The 19,951-nt window shown below is 41.3% G+C and overlaps 3 pseudogenes; 1 reads left to right on the top strand and 2 right to left on the bottom strand.

Moving 5' to 3' along the window:
* Positions 1–12,668: 12,668 nt before the first annotated feature.
* On the bottom strand, positions 12,669–12,786 carry LOC128128332 (5S ribosomal RNA; annotated as a pseudogene).
* Positions 12,787–12,982: 196 nt separating this feature from the next.
* LOC128128330 (5S ribosomal RNA) lies at positions 12,983–13,100 on the bottom strand (annotated as a pseudogene).
* Positions 13,101–13,895: 795 nt separating this feature from the next.
* Positions 13,896–14,013, top strand: LOC128128337 (5S ribosomal RNA; annotated as a pseudogene).
* The last annotated feature ends 5,938 nt before the right edge of the window (positions 14,014–19,951 follow it).

The following is a 19,951-nucleotide window of genomic DNA, read 5'->3' as shown; positions in this document are numbered from 1 at the left end:
CAGTGTGCTAACATGCACCAAATAATACAATTTACAGAAATATCTTCGTCTCAATTTTCCCATTCATGGTTTAATAAAATTCGGTTTTTCATCAATAATCATTGTATCTTGTTAGTTACTTCTTAATCTAACATATTTTATTTATTCTAATTAAAAATCATTATTAATATTAATAATTAATCAAAAAACTTCATATTTATCCAATGTTCTAAATTTATAGCTGGAGCAACTGTGGGGTATGTATCCGGTTTTCATGGCAATCCATGTGGATTTGATCGTATGTTTGTTCACGCGCCAGGAAAGGAGCGTGTGATTTAGGAAAGTGGTCAAAACAACTATTGACTTGACACATGGCCCAATCATCTTGTTTTAAGCCTTTTTAAAATATATAATTAAATAATTGTGTGGGAATAAGTCAAAAACAGGGGGAAAAATCATGTGCATCCGAGAGGGTAGGGCTGGCATTATGATAATTATTAAATAATTTTGTCTTTGCATGCTGGACCACACGTCACTCCATGATGCCAGTTTTGTTATGGTGATGTGGAGCCTCATGTACAGCTCTCTTGCCACGTCGTACTTGTACTCTTACATGATACTGTATATTGATACGTACGGGTAAGAGATTAGGATTAGTACAGTAAACGAATAAGAGTATCTAAAAGATAGTTTTTGAGCTTGAACTATAGTACAGTTTTTTAAGTACGGTTCCGTTTGATAATTTCTGTCTAGAAAAGTGTTGTTTAGTAAAATACTGTTTGGGAAAGTTTTCTGACTGGGAAAGAAACAATGTTGTTTGATTGTACATCTAATTGATTGTACTGAATGATTAAAAAAAAGTAATAATTCAATAAAAATTAAATTAAAAAAATTAATAATCCAAGAAAGAAAAAAAAGAGGTAAGGTTTGGTGTATAATTGTCTTTCCAGCCCATTCAGCCAGAAAGATATGATTTTGGGGCTTTCTGGAAATGACATATCTTATCGGGAAAAACCCTTTTTTTGTGCAAATCAAACAGTCTTTCCGGTCCATTCAGCTAGAAATATCTGTTTGGACATGGAAAAATGCGTATCAAACAGGGCATCGTCTCTATAGATAAATATAAAGGTGAAATTATTCATCAAGCTGTTGATGACATCATTATGCTAATTTAAGTGTTTATATATATATATATATATATATATATATATATATATATATATATATATATATATATATATAGAGAGAGAGAGAGAGAGAGAGAGAGAAAAAGAGAAAGAGAGAGAGAGAGAAAGAGATAGTTAAGTTATTTTGTTTTCACTATCTATTGTGTGCATGTATGATTGATTCTAGACCAATCATTTTAGTTATTTTAAGAAAGTAATTAATTCATATTACATGTTAGAAGATATAATGGGTATTAATTACATCTTCAGCATTTAATATGTTTAATTACTTTCTTAAAATAACTAAAATGATTGGTCCAGAATCAATGATAAATGCACACAATAGATAGTGAAAACATTTGAACCTAACTCTCTCTCTCTCTCTCTCTCTGTATATATATATATATATATATATATATATATATATATATATATATATATATATATATATATATATATATATATCATCTAATAAATAAAGAACTTTTTTTGCTACATGTCACATTCTCATTGATTTGTCCACATGCCATTTTGTGGTTAATTTCAATTAATTTTTTTTCCACATGACATTTTGTGTTTTTTTTTTTCATTTTATTATATTTCACATAATATTTAAATGTAATAATTACAATAAATGTAATAATAAATGCATATCAATTTCATTAATTGACTTCCTTCTAATTTCAAATTTTCTAAATTAAAATTTCATTAGTTACCTTTGTTTATTTATCTAAATTATTTGTTTAATTTAACAGAAAAACAAACAATTTAATTTTAATAATTCAATATTTTTCTATTTTTTCTTATACATTCAAACTCTCAAATGTTTAGAATTTCATATTTTTTCTTTAAAATGAACCCATGTAATACATGAGTCTTACAACTAGTATGTATGTATGTATATATATATATATATATATATATATATATATATATATATATATATATATATATATATATATATATATATATATATATAGGAGAGTTCACTCGAGAACATTTCTTATTGCGAAAACATTTTGAGAACAAAATTAGACCACATAAATTTTTTTAATTTAAACTATAAAATAATATTCATAAAAATCAATCAATTGTTACATACAATTAAAAAACCCACTAACCAAAACCACTCACCACCCAACCAACACCACCCATCATCACTACCTACCACCTACCACCTACCACCACCTCCACCACCACCAACCATCTTACCCATCACCACACACCACCACTCATCACTACCGACCACCACCATTTATCACCACCACCTACCTCCACCACCCCCGCCCTGTTGGATTTTGAGCATGCTAACACTCCTAAGTGTACATGCAACCCTAAATACATTGGATCTATGTTTTCTCTATTATACATGCAAATATGAACATCCAAGGTATTATCCCAATCTAGCATACAAAACTATCAATATAACAAGATAGAGTACATACCTCTTTGATGTAGAATGTCTTCATGAAGCTTGAGTGCCTAGTGCCCCAAGTGTGACACCTCAAATGGTTCACACAACACCAAATACACTTGGAATAACTTGAGAGAATTCTACACTTCATGAAAATCGGCTAGCCCTTCTTTTTACACACTCTAGTGTGATCCTAGTCTCCGATTTTGTCAAGAATAAGATCTTTATATAGTGTTACAATTAGGGTAAACCCTAATTGTCATGACTTTCCATTTCCTTGGATCCATGGGTTCAAATACACCATGGAGCATCCATGGACCATCCTATAGGTTTTAGCCCAACTTGATTATCCATGGAGCATTAGCCCACTATACAAGTATGGATGATTTACACAATCAACCCATATATTTAATTAGTCTTCTTTTGATCACTTAATTAATCCTAGATTAATTCTTGATCAATACTAATTAAATAATCTTATTATTCTTATTATTAATATACTAGAACTTATAATATATTAATAACCATAAGTGTCTTATTTCTCTCATTATAGTCTATCCAAGTGCATGATGCCATGCAACCCAAATGGACCATGCCGGATCGGGTCAAGTCTTACCAATTATAGTTATGGACTTAGACATTAATCCAACAGTCTCCCACTTGGATAAGTCTAAAACTATTATTGCGTATGACTTCAGGAACCAACTGACAATCGTAGCTCTCAAAAGCTTCTGTCGAACTCTGACCTTGTAGATGAACTCTGACCTTTGTCAATGACTTGTCCATTAGATAAGGGATCATATATTCCTCCATTCTAGACATCATATGGACTGAGACATGGATTATAATCATTCTCTCTGTCCATTTTTTGTTTCCCGATTTCCGATTTATGACGACTGACTAATTGAACAAATCAAATCAGTCTTGGCCCGACCGAGCACTTCAATTTGTCATCATCAAATCATCGAGGGGCCCACAGATATCGCTTTTATCCCGAAGGTAAAAGGAATGGATAAACTTCGACTCATATGGCTTGTTCTACTACTTGTTGAATCGTACACAAAGGCACGTTTTATAGCACCGAGTTACCAAATGCGTTTTCGTGCAATCAATGTACAACCAACTCATAGTAACAACTCATATCTCTAGGTTTGAAGAATATAAGATATTATTGTCTCATGATCACTCGTGATAAAATCCATGAAGTGATTCCAATGAGCGCGGGTTGAATCCAATACTCAGAACTTATGTAACACCGCGATTTTCAAAAAAAACAAAAATTTTCATTTAAATAATCAATTTAATATTAAAACACTTCTTTAAAATCTTATTCACATTCGAATTACAAAATATAGTTTCATTTTCATTTGAATAGACAACCAGGATCCCCCAAAGCACAACTCTTTCTTCGGTGTGTACAATCGAACCGTTGCCATCCCGCGTTACTGTAAGAACCTGAAACAACATAACATAAACAACGTAAGCACGAAGCTTAGTGAGTTCCCCAATATACCTTACGCACATACGCCTTCCGGCCCGGACCTTTCGGTCCACATAACATTGCCTTCCGGCCCGGATCTTTCGATCCACATAACATTCCCTTCCGGCCCGGATCTTTCGATCCACATAACATTGCCTTCCGGCCCGGATCTTTCGATCCACATAACATTGCCTTCCGGCCCGGACCTTTCGGTCCACAATATATATCGCCTTCCGGCCCATACACATATATAACACATAATACAAATACTCTAACACATAAAGCACATATATCATATATCATACCTGACCTTTCTGTCACATAATACTTTGCCTTCCGGCCCATATATAAGCATGTATATCACGCGTAGCAGCTAACTTTCCATTTATAGCATATAAACATAACACATAACATACTTGACCTTCCGGTCACACAATCAAACCCTTCCGGGTGAGGTATAGTGAGAAGACTCACCTCGCGGACACTGGAAGATAGCAACTCCTAAAATCCCTTGCACTTGATCCTCCGAGCTACAAGCTCCCTGTAACATCATATATCCCTTTTTAATACTTCTATCTTCCACGTTAACTGACCCTAAGAAATCACACCAGTCAACTCTGGTCAACAGTCCATTGTCAGCTCGACTGGACTCGGCGAGTTCCCTGGCGACTCGGCGAGTCTGGTCGTCCTTCAATCCTCTAAGATTCCCCTTCTACTCGTCGAGTATCCTCTTTGACTCGACGAGTCACTCCTGGAAGAATCGCGGGGCCACCCCGACTCCACTCGCCGAGTCTGAAGAACAACTCGGCGAGTCCCAGTGAATCTTCAAGCTACTCGCCGAGTCTGATCATCCGACTCGGCGAGTCCACGCCATGCAGTCGATCAAACTGCTTCCTGAGATACATATTTTCCCGAATATACAAACATAGAACCTTCTGGACCTCTAAAGGGTACTAATACAGGGTTATAAACGTTGGATAATAACACAACAATCCATCTAAACCCAAATGGGTTTCATAAACCCTAAATTCGTGTACACATCAAAATAACAGGAATGATCCGAAACATAACCTGAAAACGTACTCTCTGTGTCCCCAACCCTCAGAACTCGACCCCCTTGCTCTTCCTTTGGCCACAATCCTTCCTCTTCTTGCACCACAATTCCTTCAAAGTCAATAATGGCCTTCAAGTTTGCTCTAGATGCCACAGTCGTTTAGGGTTCTCCACAATCGGCCAAAAGACGTGAAATGACGACATAACAACCCTTATATACGACCCAATACGAAACGGCTAGGGTTTCCGCTGAACAGCGTCGACTCGCCGAGTCCATACCTGGACTCGTCGAGTCCAGTCGTGAATCCGCGACCAAATCTGCGACCCTACTCGGCGAGTCTTGCTCCAACTCGCCGAGTCTCCCCTTTAAAACACCCCAAAATGCAATTTAACACTACTTGAGATTTTGGACTGTTACAATTCTCCCCCACTAGAATTAGACTTCGCCCTCGAAGTCTCACTCTGAAAATAGCTCTGGCTGCTGCTCCCGCATCCCACGTTTCGGCTTCCTAGACACTACCGATCTCTCCCGAGACCGCTACTGAACCAATACCAGAGGTACCTCCTTGTTCCTTAGAACCTTGATCTTCCGATCTCCGACGGCCACTGGCCTCTCGACGTAACACAAGCTCGCATCCACCTAATCGTTCTCTAGTAGAACCACTGCTGACCCATCCGCTATACACCTCTTCAACTGCGACACATACCAGTGTCATGGATCCGTCCCAATTCCGTTGACAGCTCCAAACGATAGGCCACCCTTCCTACCTTCGCACCTTCACGAAAAGACCCGACATACCGGGGCCCCCCATTTACCCCTCTTCCTAAATCGAAGCACCCCATCAGAAATACGCAGTCGCTGACCTGAATCACATGCTCGTAACGGCGTCTGCCTGCATAACTTTCCTGTTAACTCTAGACGATCACTAACTCTCTTTAACCTGCTGAGTCTGCTTTGTCAACTAAAGTACGAACTCTGAACTGCTCATCACTCTCTGTAATCGGAAGTTACCCACGATGCACTCTGCTCCAAATCTCAACGATCACTCAACCCATAAGGGTCAGGAAACCCTGAACCACCGGGTCCCCGATCCAAAGCCCACTTTGCCCATTCTGGACCGACTGAGAGATCCGTTCTCCCTCTCAGATCAACTCTCACAGGTTCCCTCTTGCCATCACATACACATACTGAACTAGTCCCAACACCCGCAGGTGGAAAGACCCGATACACTGATGATATCCTCGAACATCTCCCAAGATGAACCACCACATCCACCCTACACTCTAATCAGATTCACACTGAGAATTTAAAATTTTCTCTCTCCATGCATCCCTTCTGAGCCTCAACAGACATCCCAACCGGATGGGTTCCTACTCCACTGCCGCGAACACGATGCTCAAAACCATACTCGAAATACTCTAACCAAACTCTGCTCTGCAGCTTTCACTTTCGTGAACTTGCACCCCCCTTCGGGGTTACATACCCTCCTCTTTTCCTTTTCCACGGAACTCTCTTGAACATATTGCCACTCCAACCGGTGCCACGGTGCTCGCCCCAAGCGACACCACCCTTTTTGCGTAACTGCTATTCACATACTCTGGTTCTCATTGCAGGGGCTCTCAATCCCACGCACTCTCTCCACTCATCAAAATCACTGCCTCCGCTAAACAAGATCAATAACCCGGGGCCAGACCTTCCACTGCAATCACACTGCAACATACGCGATCCGCAAATCCCGAGCTAATCCAGCAATACCAACAGAGTCTCCAATATGACTGGACCGACTCTCATAACACATACTAGCCACTCGAGGCTATATCTCTGTGGGTCCGTACACCCAAACTCTGCGAACCCTCAGGTTCTAACTCTGGGAACCTTCCGGTTCCAGCTCTAGAAACATGCACAACATAATCCCGTGGGATTAATGCAGTACAACCCATCACGTACCTCAAACGTACCAATACTCTGATCGCAAAATTCCGATTACTTACTCAAGCTTGATCCCGGCCTTCTCTCAGGCCTCCAAAATCGAATGCCCTAGGTCTGTATCCCGCCCCGCATACCCGACACTCGCTCTCATCGGCCTATACTCTGCGCTGACAAACACTGCTGAATCCCGGCAGCTAAGCACCTTCACATACTCATCGATCTCCCGGAGAATTTTCTAATTCTCCCCCACTAAAGCACTGACTAACTGCCCGATCGTCATTAACGACCTTTCAGGACCATCCTGCACAAAGAGAACATTTACCCACTGACTGCTTCCCACAAGCGTAAGCAACCCTCAGCAAAACACATCTCCTCCCTGATCAATCCGCTCAAAAGAATCCGATCTTTCAATTATCCACTCCACAACTGCAGATGCTACCCATCATTCAACCCAATGCCGCATCTCCACTATCAACCCTCACGAACGATGACCAACGGAATTCCCAAGCAATAACCCATAACCAAACCCACAACCTGCCAAAGGTTGAATATCGCATCGAAAACCGCACAAGGCTACCGGTACCAAAACACCAAACTATAATCATACTAAACCATCAGGAAACAACGAATGCCAAAGCGAAAACCTGAAGCACCAATCCATAACCATGCCAAACCCGCGAAACAACGAATACCGCATCGAAATCCACACCAGACACCAGCACAAACAATACGCCGCAATCAACGCAAGCTACTCAAGACATCAAGAGAGCATCATACCCGCAGCTGCCTCCGGCACTGCTCCGTCTCCCTCTGCCGCAAGCCGATAAGCACGACCCTGAGCTCTTGGGCTCTGCTCCATCCTGTCCTCCTCCTGAACTCCTCAAGGTGGCCGATGCTAGAGCCTGCACCGGTCCTGCAGGAAACTGAGGACGGTTGACCCTCAAATGTCCAACCTACCGACACTGATAACAAATCCTGAAATCCCGAATTGGCACTGACTGCCGACAATCCCGTGCACCATGCCCCTCCTTTCCGCACTTGCGGCATGCACCACTGGGCCAACAAGCTCCGGTGTCATCTCTCTCACACTTCCCACAAGTGTGACTGCTCCGATTCCCCATTCTAACGTCTACGGTCATGGACCGTTTCGGCGCCGACTGCGACTGCATCGGGGCCTGCCTCATCTCACGCTACTGCAACTCAACCTCTAACTCACGCCACATGGCGGCCTCCTGCGATACCAACACGGTCTCGCGTCTCTGCGCAGACACGAACTGTCTGATACTCCCCCTCTTGAGCATACTCGGATTTCGGGACATCTGAGCCTGCTCCGAAGCGATCTCAGGGCAAAACATCGCCCTCTCAATAAACATCCCGGTGCTCTCAGTCACCGACTCCAAATCCTGCCTTAGCTTAAAGAACTTCCGAGCCAATTTCTCCTTTTCATCCCGCGGAACATAGCGAGTACTGAACATCCCTCTGAATTGATCCCATGAAACCGCAGCCCTCTGTGCATCGGAAAATGACCTCGTGGTCAATCTCCACCAATCCTTCGCCCCGAGCCTCAACAGGTTCAGAGCACACCCCACCCTCTGATCAGCAGGGCATAAACTCGTGGAGAAACACCCCTCCATGTCTGATAACCATCTCATAGCAATAATCGAGTCCTGAACTCCATCGAATGTGGGAGGCTTCGCATAATAGAAGTCCCGATACTGAAAACCCCGACTAGCCCCTTTCTTTGCCGTTGCTACGGCCGCTGTAACCGCCGCGGCAGCCGTCTCTGCGAAAGCCGCATATCGCTCATCCAACTACTTCAATCATAGTGGTCCTGATCGACCCAACAATTCTGGCGACTCAGCCCGCAACAATGCAGCGACCTCATCACGCAGGGTCTCGCGAACCCTCGCATTCCGCTCGCTCGTGCTCATCCGATCGATAACCGGATAACAAGATAGCCACAAGCATCATCCACTACGAACCATGGTACTCATCCCATGACATCCCTCCTCAACATGCCTCGGTTTATGGTACCTGAACCATAGCACCACTCCTCAATCTGCTCCAATGTATGGTGCCCGGACCATAACATCACTCTGTATCCGCTCCGATGTATGGTATCCGAACCATAACATCACCCCTCAATCTGTTCCTTAGGACCTTTAGAATGCCCCCTGTATCAAGTATGGGTCCTCTGCTTTCAGTAGTACGGGCCCATACTACCTGCCACATCTACCCATACTTTCCACACGGACCATCCCAGAGTTCCTAAGTAGCTGATAAACCTGCTCTTTCACCCATCTCATCGCGCGTGCTCGCTTTCCAGCGAAATCCTCTACTCTACCAGCGCACTCATTTGGCTAGGTTTACTCCCCAGTCCCTTCCGCCGTCCTCCCACTTCTTTGCTATCAGCTGCTGAAGAGTTCCTAATGATGCCAGCCCTCTACCTCCTGAGTATCGTCATACTCACTTAGTAGCTGACTCCCATCATCGACAACTCCACAAAGCACAAAGCAAGCAGCATTCGAGCATTGAAGCATACATAGGACTCCCCATCTGTGGTAGCTCCACCTTCTCGGCTCATCCTCGGAAGTACCTCTGTACCCCGTAGCTTTACCCCTTGTGCGTTCCAACTAGATACTCTCACTCATCACATATACACAAAAGCATAACGCACATATAACAGCAAACCCTAGACTAAGGCATCACACATCAGGCCACTCTAGTCCTAAGATATGAAATACCTAGCCTGTCTCTAGCATGCAATAATGTCTCATAAAGTGCATAATAGATATGTCATAACACAAAAGTAAGGGTATTTTGGGAAATCACCGTTTGGCTCTGGCTGATTGTACACACTGCTCTTTCTTGCTTTCTCTTTGAACTCTTATTCACTTTAGAAAACCATTTATTTGGAAAACCTTTTCTTACTTCCTCAGTTTGAGTCCAGATTTACCCGTAGGCGCGTCCGAATCCCTCAAACCAAGGCTCTGATACCAATTTGTAACACCGCGATTTTCAAAAAAAACAAAATTTTTCATTTAAATAATCAATTTAATATTAAAACACTTCTTTAAAATCTTATTCACATTCGAATTACAAAATATAGTTTCATTTTCATTTGAATAGACAACCAGGATCCCCCAAAGCACAACTCTTTCTTCGGTGTGTACAATCGAACCGTTGCCATCCCGCGTTACTGTAAGAACCTGAAACAACATAACATAAACAACGTAAGCACGAAGCTTAGTGAGTTCCCCAATATACCTTACGCACATACGCCTTCCGGCCCGGACCTTTCGGTCCACATAACATTGCCTTCCGGCCCGGATCTTTCGATCCACATAACATTGCCTTCCGGCCCGGATCTTTCGATCCACATAACATTGCCTTCCGGCCCGGATCTTTCGATCCACATAACATTGCCTTCCGGCCCGGACCTTTCGGTCCACAATATATATCGCCTTCCGGCCCATACACATATATAACACATAATACAAATACTCTAACACATAAAGCACATATATCATATATCATACCTGACCTTTCTGTCACATAATACTTTGCCTTCCGGCCCATATATAAGCATGTATATCACGCGTAGCAGCTAACTTTCCATTTATAGCATATAAACATAACACATAACATACTTGACCTTCCGGTCACACAATCAAACCCTTCCGGGTGAGGTATAGTGAGAAGACTCACCTCGCGGACACTGGAAGATAGCAACTCCTAAAATCCCTTGCACTTGATCCTCCGAGCTACAAGCTCCCTGTAACATCATATATCCCTTTTTAATACTTCTATCTTCCACGTTAACTGACCCTAAGAAATCACACCAGTCAACTCTGGTCAACAGTCCATTGTCAGCTCGACTGGACTCGGCGAGTTCCCTGGCGACTCGGCGAGTCTGGTCGTCCTTCAATCCTCTAAGATTCCCCTTCTACTCGTCGAGTATCCTCTTTGACTCGACGAGTCACTCCTGGAAGAATCGCGGGGCCACCCCGACTCCACTCGCCGAGTCTGAAGAACAACTCGGCGAGTCCCAGTGAATCTTCAAGCTACTCGCCGAGTCTGATCATCCGACTCGGCGAGTCCACGCCATGCAGTCGATCAAACTGCTTCCTGAGATACATATTTTCCCGAATATACAAACATAGAACCTTCTGGACCTCTAAAGGGTACTAATACAGGGTTATAAACGTTGGATAATAACACAACAATCCATCTAAACCCAAATGGGTTTCATAAACCCTAAATTCGTGTACACATCAAAATAACAGGAATGATCCGAAACATAACCTGAAAACGTACTCTCTGTGTCCCCAACCCTCAGAACTCGACCCCCTTGCTCTTCCTTTGGCCACAATCCTTCCTCTTCTTGCACCACAATTCCTTCAAAGTCAATAATGGCCTTCAAGTTTGCTCTAGATGCCACAGTCATTTAGGGTTCTCCACAATCGGCCAAAAGACGTGAAATGACGACATAACAACCCTTATATACGACCCAATACGAAACGGCTAGGGTTTCCGCTGAACAGCGTCGACTCGCCGAGTCCATACCTGGACTCGTCGAGTCCAGTCGCGAATCCGCGACCAAATCTGCGACCCTACTCGGTGAGTCTTGCTCCAACTCGCCGAGTCTCCCCTTTAAAACACCCCAAAATGCAATTTAACACTACTTGAGATTTTGGACTGTTACAACTTATGAGCACTCATGAGTGTTGTAGCCCTTTGTCCAACACCTTAGACCTCTACAAGCCAACCCATGACAGTCTTAATTCATATCTACTTCCAACATATGACCGACCGTGGATGGTTTGAATAACTTTGTCATTCAGGAAGAATAACCTAGTTTATTCGGGAAGTCAAAACATGCAAAATGAAACACAAGAATAATTGAATCCAATATGGTATCAAAACCTATGAACATAAATAAAACACTTTTTATTTATCACCATATGATTACACATTATTCATGTATACTGTTTCAACTATCAACTTTATTCTTGAATTTAAAACAATAGTAGTCTCATGCTCTAAGCATGTACACTATGTTTTCTAAACACTAGTCATGCCACACACCAAGTATGCATACTATGTTTGTCTATGATCTTTACTTTATGAAATAAATCAATTGAACATAACTCCAATGATTCTCTTTTCACACTCCCAATTCCTTACTGCAAATGCAAGAATTCCAAATTCATGCCATTTACTGAAATCTGCTAGATTCTAAACTTATATGATTTGCAAGAATTCCAAATTCATGCCATTTACTGAAATCTGCTAGATTCTAAACTTATATGCATTGATCTTCTTGTAATGATCATGCACAAAGTCAGAAAGACTTGACAACAATCATTACAAGAATTCCAAATTCATGCCATTTACTGAAATCTGCTAGATTCTAAACTTATATGATTTGCAAGAATTCCAAATTCATGCCATTTACTGAAATCTGCTAGATTCTAAACTTATATGCATTGATCTTCTTGTAATGATCATGCACAAAGTCAGAAAGACTTGACAACAATCATTACAGAGCATTCCAAAGGAGATCAACTCCTTGGAAACATCCTTCTTGCATTAAGTTTTTGTAACATCCCCCTCTGGCACGTATCACAATATTGTCCGCTTTGGGCCACTCGGCACGAGGACTTCCCAGGGGGTCACCCATCCTGGTACTACTCCCGCCCGAGCACGCTTAACTGCAGAGTTCTTATGGGATCTGCTGCCCTCACGGTTTTAAAACGCGTAGTGATAGGGAAGGTTTCCACGCCCCTTATAAGGAATGCTTAGTTCTCCTTCCCAGCCGATGTGGGATCAGATCTAACCCACTTTCACCCCCCATTATAGGGTTCGACGTCCCCGTCAAACACATCGACCCGTGCCCTGGCTCTGATACCATTTGTAACATCCCCCTCTGACACGTATCACAATATTGTCCGCTTTGGGCCACTCGACACGAGGACTTCCCAGGGGGTCACCCATCCTGGTACTACTCCCGCCCGAGCACGCTTAACTGCAGAGTTCTTATGGGATCTGCTGCCCTCACGGTTTTAAAACGCGTAGTGATAGGGAAGGTTTCCACACCCCTTATAAGGAATGCTTAGTTCTCCTTCCTAGCCGATGTAGGATCAGGTGCAACCCACCTTCACCCCCCATTATAGGGTTCGACGTCCCCGTCGAACACATCGACCCGTGTCCTAGCTCTGATACCATTTGTAACATCCCCCTCTGGCACGTATCACAATATTGTCCGCTTTGGGCCACTCGGCACGAGGACTTCCTAGGGGGTCACCCATCCTGGTACTACTCCCGCCCGAGCACGCTTAACTGTAGAGTTCTTATGGGATCTGCTGCCCTCACGGCTTTAAAACGCGTTGTGTTAAGGATGGTATCCACACCCCTTTTAAGGAATGCTTAGTTCTCATTCCTAGCCGATGTAGGATCAGGTGCAACCCACCTTTTAAGTGGGTTAGATCTGATCCCACATCGGCTGGGAAGGAGAACTAAGCATTCCTTATAAGGGGCGTGGAAACCTTCCCTATCACAACGCGTTTTAAAGCCGTGAGGGTAGCAAATCCCATAAGAACTCTGCAGTTAAGCGTGCTCGGGCGGGAGTAGTACCAGGATGGGTGACCCCCTGGGAAGTCCTCGTGCCGAGTGGCCCAAAGCGGACAATATTGTGATATGTGCCAGAGGGGGGTGTTACAAATGGTATCAGAGCCAGGGCACGGGTCGATGTGTTCGACGGGGACGTCGAACCCTATAATGGGGGGTGAAAGTGGGTTAGATCTGATCCCACATCGGCTGGGAAGGAGAACTAAGCATTCCTTATAAGGGGCGTGGAAACCTTCCCTATCACAACGCGTTTTAAAGCCGTGAGGGCAGCAGATCCCATAAGAACTCTGCAGTTAAGCATGCTCGGGCGGGAGTAGTACCAGGATGGGTGACCCCCTGGGAAGTCCTCGTGCCGAGTGGCCCAAAGCGGACAATATTGTGTGCCGAGTGGCCCAAAGCGGACAATATTGTGATACGTGCCAGAGGGGGGCGTTACAGTTTCCTAATCTTAAACAGATTGAAAATTCTAACTTTGAAACATTTCCAGATTCCATTTTGACTATCACTTCTGAACAGGAGTTGCCTCCTTACAGATTATGTCAATATGGTCCTTCCAAAATTATCACTATACTTCCAACTGTCCTTGAGCACCCGATCTTTGGTAAACCTTAGATTGTCCTCGACAATTGTTTAATCATTTTAGTCATATCGAGTTGTAAACCTTTTCCCTTCTTAATGCCCCAAGCATTTGGAAAATTTTAGAAAGGATAAATATAGCACATGTAATCGATCCTATATCCGAAGCATATGGGAATCGATTCATGATGTCTCACATAAAGACTAAACCAGTCTTTTGCTATAACATTTCCATTTCAATTTGCCAAATTCTCATAATTCAGATTATGAAAAGGGATGCCGTAATCATAATCGAATTTTAGAACGCAAATAATGGACTCATATACAAAATTTCCTTATGTTGAGCCATTCCAACATGAAATTCATATATATCCTTGACTAAATGATTAAAACATCACAATCTAAGCTTATAGATTTGAGATGAAGTATAATTTCCTCTCCCTTAATTATAGCAAAACAACTTTTTCCCAATTGAAACCTTTTGTTTTCTATAATTAACATTGCTAACTTGCAATACTTATCATAATTATCATGCTCCCACTAACATGATGATTATTAGCATAACACTTATGCTCCCACTAGCTTTGACATGTACTCAGAAATCAGCTGGACTTCTAGAAATCAATACTTCATTGACTTTCTTACCAAAGTTCAGATTTTTGATACTAGATTGTTTTGATAAAACTTTATCAAAATCGTACACCTTCCCTTAGATAGCACACTTGTGTGTCTAAACAATTATGAAGAGGGATGCCGTAATCATAATGGTTAGACCTTTTTGCCACTTCTCACAAGTCCAAGTTAGTGTGCCGGTAAACCACACACGCTCCACTAACAACTTTGAGAATGCAAATATCACAATTGCTATCTAGCTAAAATTTACTTAGTGAAAGTGTTTCCTCACCATCATTTTCATGAATCGGAGAGAAACCTTATGACACTTAGAGTTAATGGTGTATGTGTTCTTATCCATGTGAATTTTTCAAAACCATAGTCACAAGACAAGGATAATGGCAAATCCAAACTCATATGGATTGAACTCAATCTTAATTTCTTGCCACCTGGCAGCTCAAGGGCCTGCCATTGCTTCCAAGTTGTTGTGCAACCAATTGAGAACTCTAAGAACTCATATGCAAAGCCAACTTTAACTGGAATGGGCACAAAATATGTCAACACGATAGGTTATAAACCTCAAGTCGTGTGCTAGTGAAGAACTTCAGGTTTTATTCTTGATTAGTTCTTGAGACTTTCAAGACCTTTAAGACTCCAACTGTCCTCTTGACCTATAATACTCCCTTGTCAAACATCCAAGAGATAGTGCGGATTCTAATCAAGACAAACACTTCACACAATTGGCCTTAGTTGGTCTTTGTTTTATCCAAAACATCACAACTTACCAATTTCAAATGTACAAGAGTAGAATTTTTTTACTCTTACATTTGACAAGTGTTTTAAACCTTCTTTGAGACATGTCACTCAAGTTACAACCTTGGAGTATGACTCTAAGACTTGTATCGGAACGAAGTATTACTCATCTTCTTGATTTAACCACTTCACCAATTCATAGTTCCTCTTCTTAGCTATAAAAAGCACTTAGAGGATGAATTGTGATAAGGTCTCTAAATCATTAAGATGATCATAAAAACTGATACGAAAGTACTCTCCCATCTTTTCAGATTTGAGAAACTTCTATCCTTCTGCCTAATTTGATTCTTCTTATTCGCTCTGCCTTACATTGGAACCTTTTCCAATGTCTCAGAATTACACTTAAGCTTGTAAGTATAACCATATTTACTGAGCTTTAGTAAACTATGACGAATAGTCTTATCAATCTTTTGTGGTGGACTTAATCAGTGCACAAGAATGTGTACTCGATCCCTTAGTCCTTTACTTGACTCACACATCCATGTGAACGAGTAATTAGTCTTAATTTTTCCAATACTTGAAAGTTCTCATTCATCATGCTATACAACTTGCATGATTCCAAGTTTCGGTCCAATTGAAACTTGGGTGATGAGAATCTTTTCTTATTTGGTAAAATTTTGACATTACCACAAATGAAAGAATCAATTTCATATTTCCACTCTTGCTATTAATGGAATCTTGTAAGCAACACAGATTTTCACAAATGCCATTGTAAGGATACATAAAATAAATAAAATAAAATTTCCTTTTATTTTAAAACTTTGCGGAAAAACGTATCCTTACAATCCATATGAAAACTTGTTGTTATCTATTCCTAAACAATATCTCATAAGTCCTAAGAAGTAGCTCAAGAATCCGATCTTCAAACTACGCGATAGAAAGCCATCTATGTGATCAGATTCAGCATATTCTTTCTTTAAGTTTCTTCACTTTTTCTTTGATTCTTAAACTTCAACATGTGACCCAGTCACATCATGTATCAAGAATCTCAGAATGGAAACTTAGCAGAGTTAGATAGTGGACTTTACCCGAAGTAGAGTCAAACTTATTGACCTTAACACCCTTAGGTAAATTTGGCAGATTCGTAACCAATGTCCCTTCCTTTGGCAATATAAACATATGGACCCTTTGATAATGGTACACGACACTATCACAGACTTAGATTTTCTCTTTACCATTTGGTCAACCGAGTTGACTATGGCCGATCCATTTCCATTGGGAAGAGAATTCTTTTCTGGATTTCCTGTGTCACTATTGTCAATGTCCATCAAGTTTTAAGGAAGTTGATCTTAACAAATAGATAAGATCATTAAGGGTCTTGTCATAGTCTTTTTCATAGGTGTCCCAAAGGATCTCACTATGTGACTTAGAAAGTGATTGAACCACCAACTTTCTTAAGACTTTGACACCCAACTCTCCCGGCTTGTCAATATGTGACTACATCTCCAAGATGTGATCACACCTAGACCTTGCCTTGCCAATAGGGCTTGAGTGACCTTGAACTTGTGGGTTAGGGAGAATAATTGGAGGAGGTGAAAGAAGTATGATTTCCATGGGACATCATCTTCATTTAGGAAAGCTTGTTTCAAGAGATTTGGGAAGATCATAAATGTCTAAACCAGACATCTTTTGGGAGATATTCAAGATAGTTGATCTTAAGTCCATAATATGACACCCAATATGAAATATTAAGGCTAGGACCCAACAAACTATTTTATAACTTAGAAGAGGTATGCCGTAATCCAAGCTATAAAATATTTGAAGGTAGGTGAATGACGATTCACCAATTTCCACCAAGATAAACGAAATGTATTATTAAGTTTTAATTGGTTTTTGAAACTCCTAGATCTTTGAGATTCATTAAACTGTTCAATGGCATGTTTCAATCTCGAGTGTGGCCTTCATGTTTTGTGACTGGGATGCCGAGGATCACAAAACAAGGTGTGAAGTAACCATGCAAATTACTTGGTACCCTTAAGTGTTTACCCCTCAATCGATGTGCCGGTTAACCACACACGCTCCATCGATACTATGATAAACATTAAGTTACCCTTTGCCTACCTTGTTAAATACGAGTTAGTGTGCCGGTTAACCACACACGCTCCACTAACCGACTTAAACAAAGTGCAAACTGTAATTTCATGGATTAGCACCTTATTCACATTTTCCTAAGTAACTAAGATTTGGTATTATTAAGTGTTTAGTTACTTAGTATTTATCATTAATACTTTTAATGAAGGGAGAATTATAGTCCTGTCAAACCCGTTCGGCTAACGACCCTCCACCAGTCAAGCAAGCGGTGGGTGAGAGTGGACACCCATTAAGTTGCCATTTTATAGGCAACAACCTTATACCCACCTTATAGACCGGCTTCGTGAATGAGGCGTACTAGCGGTAAGACTGACTTTAAGTATAAGGGTTGAATTTTAACTCTTTAAAATTCTAAGGGCTAACTTGGAATTAAAGTATTCATAAGTGAAAACTTTTCAAATTCCAAAACTTGAGGGCAAGTTTTGAAACTATTCAAAACTAATTAATTCCATAACTTATGTGTTTAAAGTAGTTTTAATCCAAAAACTGTTCAAGTTCAATAACTTGAGGACAAGTTATGGAAGACTTTAAACTAATAAAAGAATTAACTTTTTCCTTTATTTTATAACTTATAGAATTAATTAAGGTTACACTTTTTTATTTATTTATTATTTAATGAAGAGACTCTTGGTCCTCCATAACTTGAGGACAAGTTATGAAGTCATAAACCCATTTAATTAGAACTAGACTCTTCATTTTTGTAACCTTTACCAACTATTATGAATTTTATGAAACTTAAATGTGACTTTTCATATAACTTGAGGACAAGTTACAAAAACACATTTTAGAATCAACTCTTAGATTAATTTGGATTGAAAACAACTATTTCAATCAACTTTTCTATTAATCTAAGCAACTCATAAGAACAAGATAATTCAAATAAAACTTTTTTCATGTAATTAGTCTAAACTTTAAACTAATCCAAAACATGAATGTATTGACAATTATCTTTGAAATTGGATTATCATGAACATTATCACATCAAAAACAAGTTTATAAGTTCAAAAACATCCTAGGGTAATGTTCCTAGTCCAATTCCAGTCAAAAAAGTCGAATCTATGCTGTCTGGGGGTCCAACTCGTCGAGTGCACAAACCAACTCGGCGAGTTGGATGCTTTTTACCTTGGACTCGGCGAGTCCATTCATGGACTCAGCGAGTCTGCTAGGCAGACAGCATCAAAACTCGATTTTCCAGCTTCTTTTGCAAGTATAACAAGAAAACAAGCCTAGTCTTTGATACCACTGTTGGGTTTTGAGCATTCTAACACTCCTAAGTGTACATGCAACTGTAGCACCCGGTTCCTGGTACGTAAATGTTATTTGAGTATTTCCTTTCTTTTAGCCTTGGACTCGGCGAGTCATAGGTCCGACTCGCCGAGTGGATGCGGGACCCGGAACACGTTTAAGTTGGCGACTCGGCGAGTCCATATCCTGGACTCGGCGAGTCACAGCTGTTGGATGAAACCCTAAGTTTTAGGGGTTTGCACCCTATTTAAGCGACTTATCCGCCCCAGTCCAGCCCCCATTCTCTCCCCAGAGCTCCCAACCCTCGTTTATGCTTGTTCTTTGAAGAATTGAAGCTTTGTTGTGTGCTTTTGAAGGTTTTGAAGGAGGAAGGAAGTAGATCCAGAAGAAGGGAAGCCATCCAGGCATTATTGTGTTCTTCCAGCAGTTCCTTTGAGGTATAACCCGTTTTCCCCATGATTCTTTGCTTAGTACTTCATTTAGGTCTTTCTTGGACAAATCCCCAAGCTTGTATGTGCATTATATGTCGTAATAAGAGGTTTGGCCTCTGGATCTAGGCAAGATTGAGCTCCAGGAGCTCAGATCTGTTAGCTTTGTGGCCCCATGTTGCTTGTTCACCCTAGATCTACCCTTTTGAGACATTTTGAGCCCTAAAATCCATATTGGTGAATATCCACACGTAAAGTTGGAAACTTTACGTGTGATTCGTGTCCTAGAAGTCCAGATCTGTGAATGGCATGGACTGGAATCGAGCAAATCTGTGTATTCAGTGGGTGCATGGCAACGACTCGGCGAGTCGTTCATATGACTCGGCGAGTCTGTTCGCGAGTCTCCGAGTTTGTCCCATTTTCGTAGTGTCGAGTGAACAGTGAGTCACGGGGTGTGACTCAGTGAGTCGGAAGCTGAACTCATCTATGGAGGTACTCGGCGAGTCAATGCCCTGACTCGGCGAGTTCAAGGCA

Source organism: Lactuca sativa, chromosome 8, assembly GCF_002870075.4.
Source record: "Lactuca sativa cultivar Salinas chromosome 8, Lsat_Salinas_v11, whole genome shotgun sequence".
NCBI lineage: Eukaryota > Viridiplantae > Streptophyta > Magnoliopsida > Asterales > Asteraceae > Lactuca > Lactuca sativa.
The sequence above is the reverse complement of the archived record's forward strand: the minus strand, read 5'-3'. Positions and strand labels throughout refer to the sequence as shown.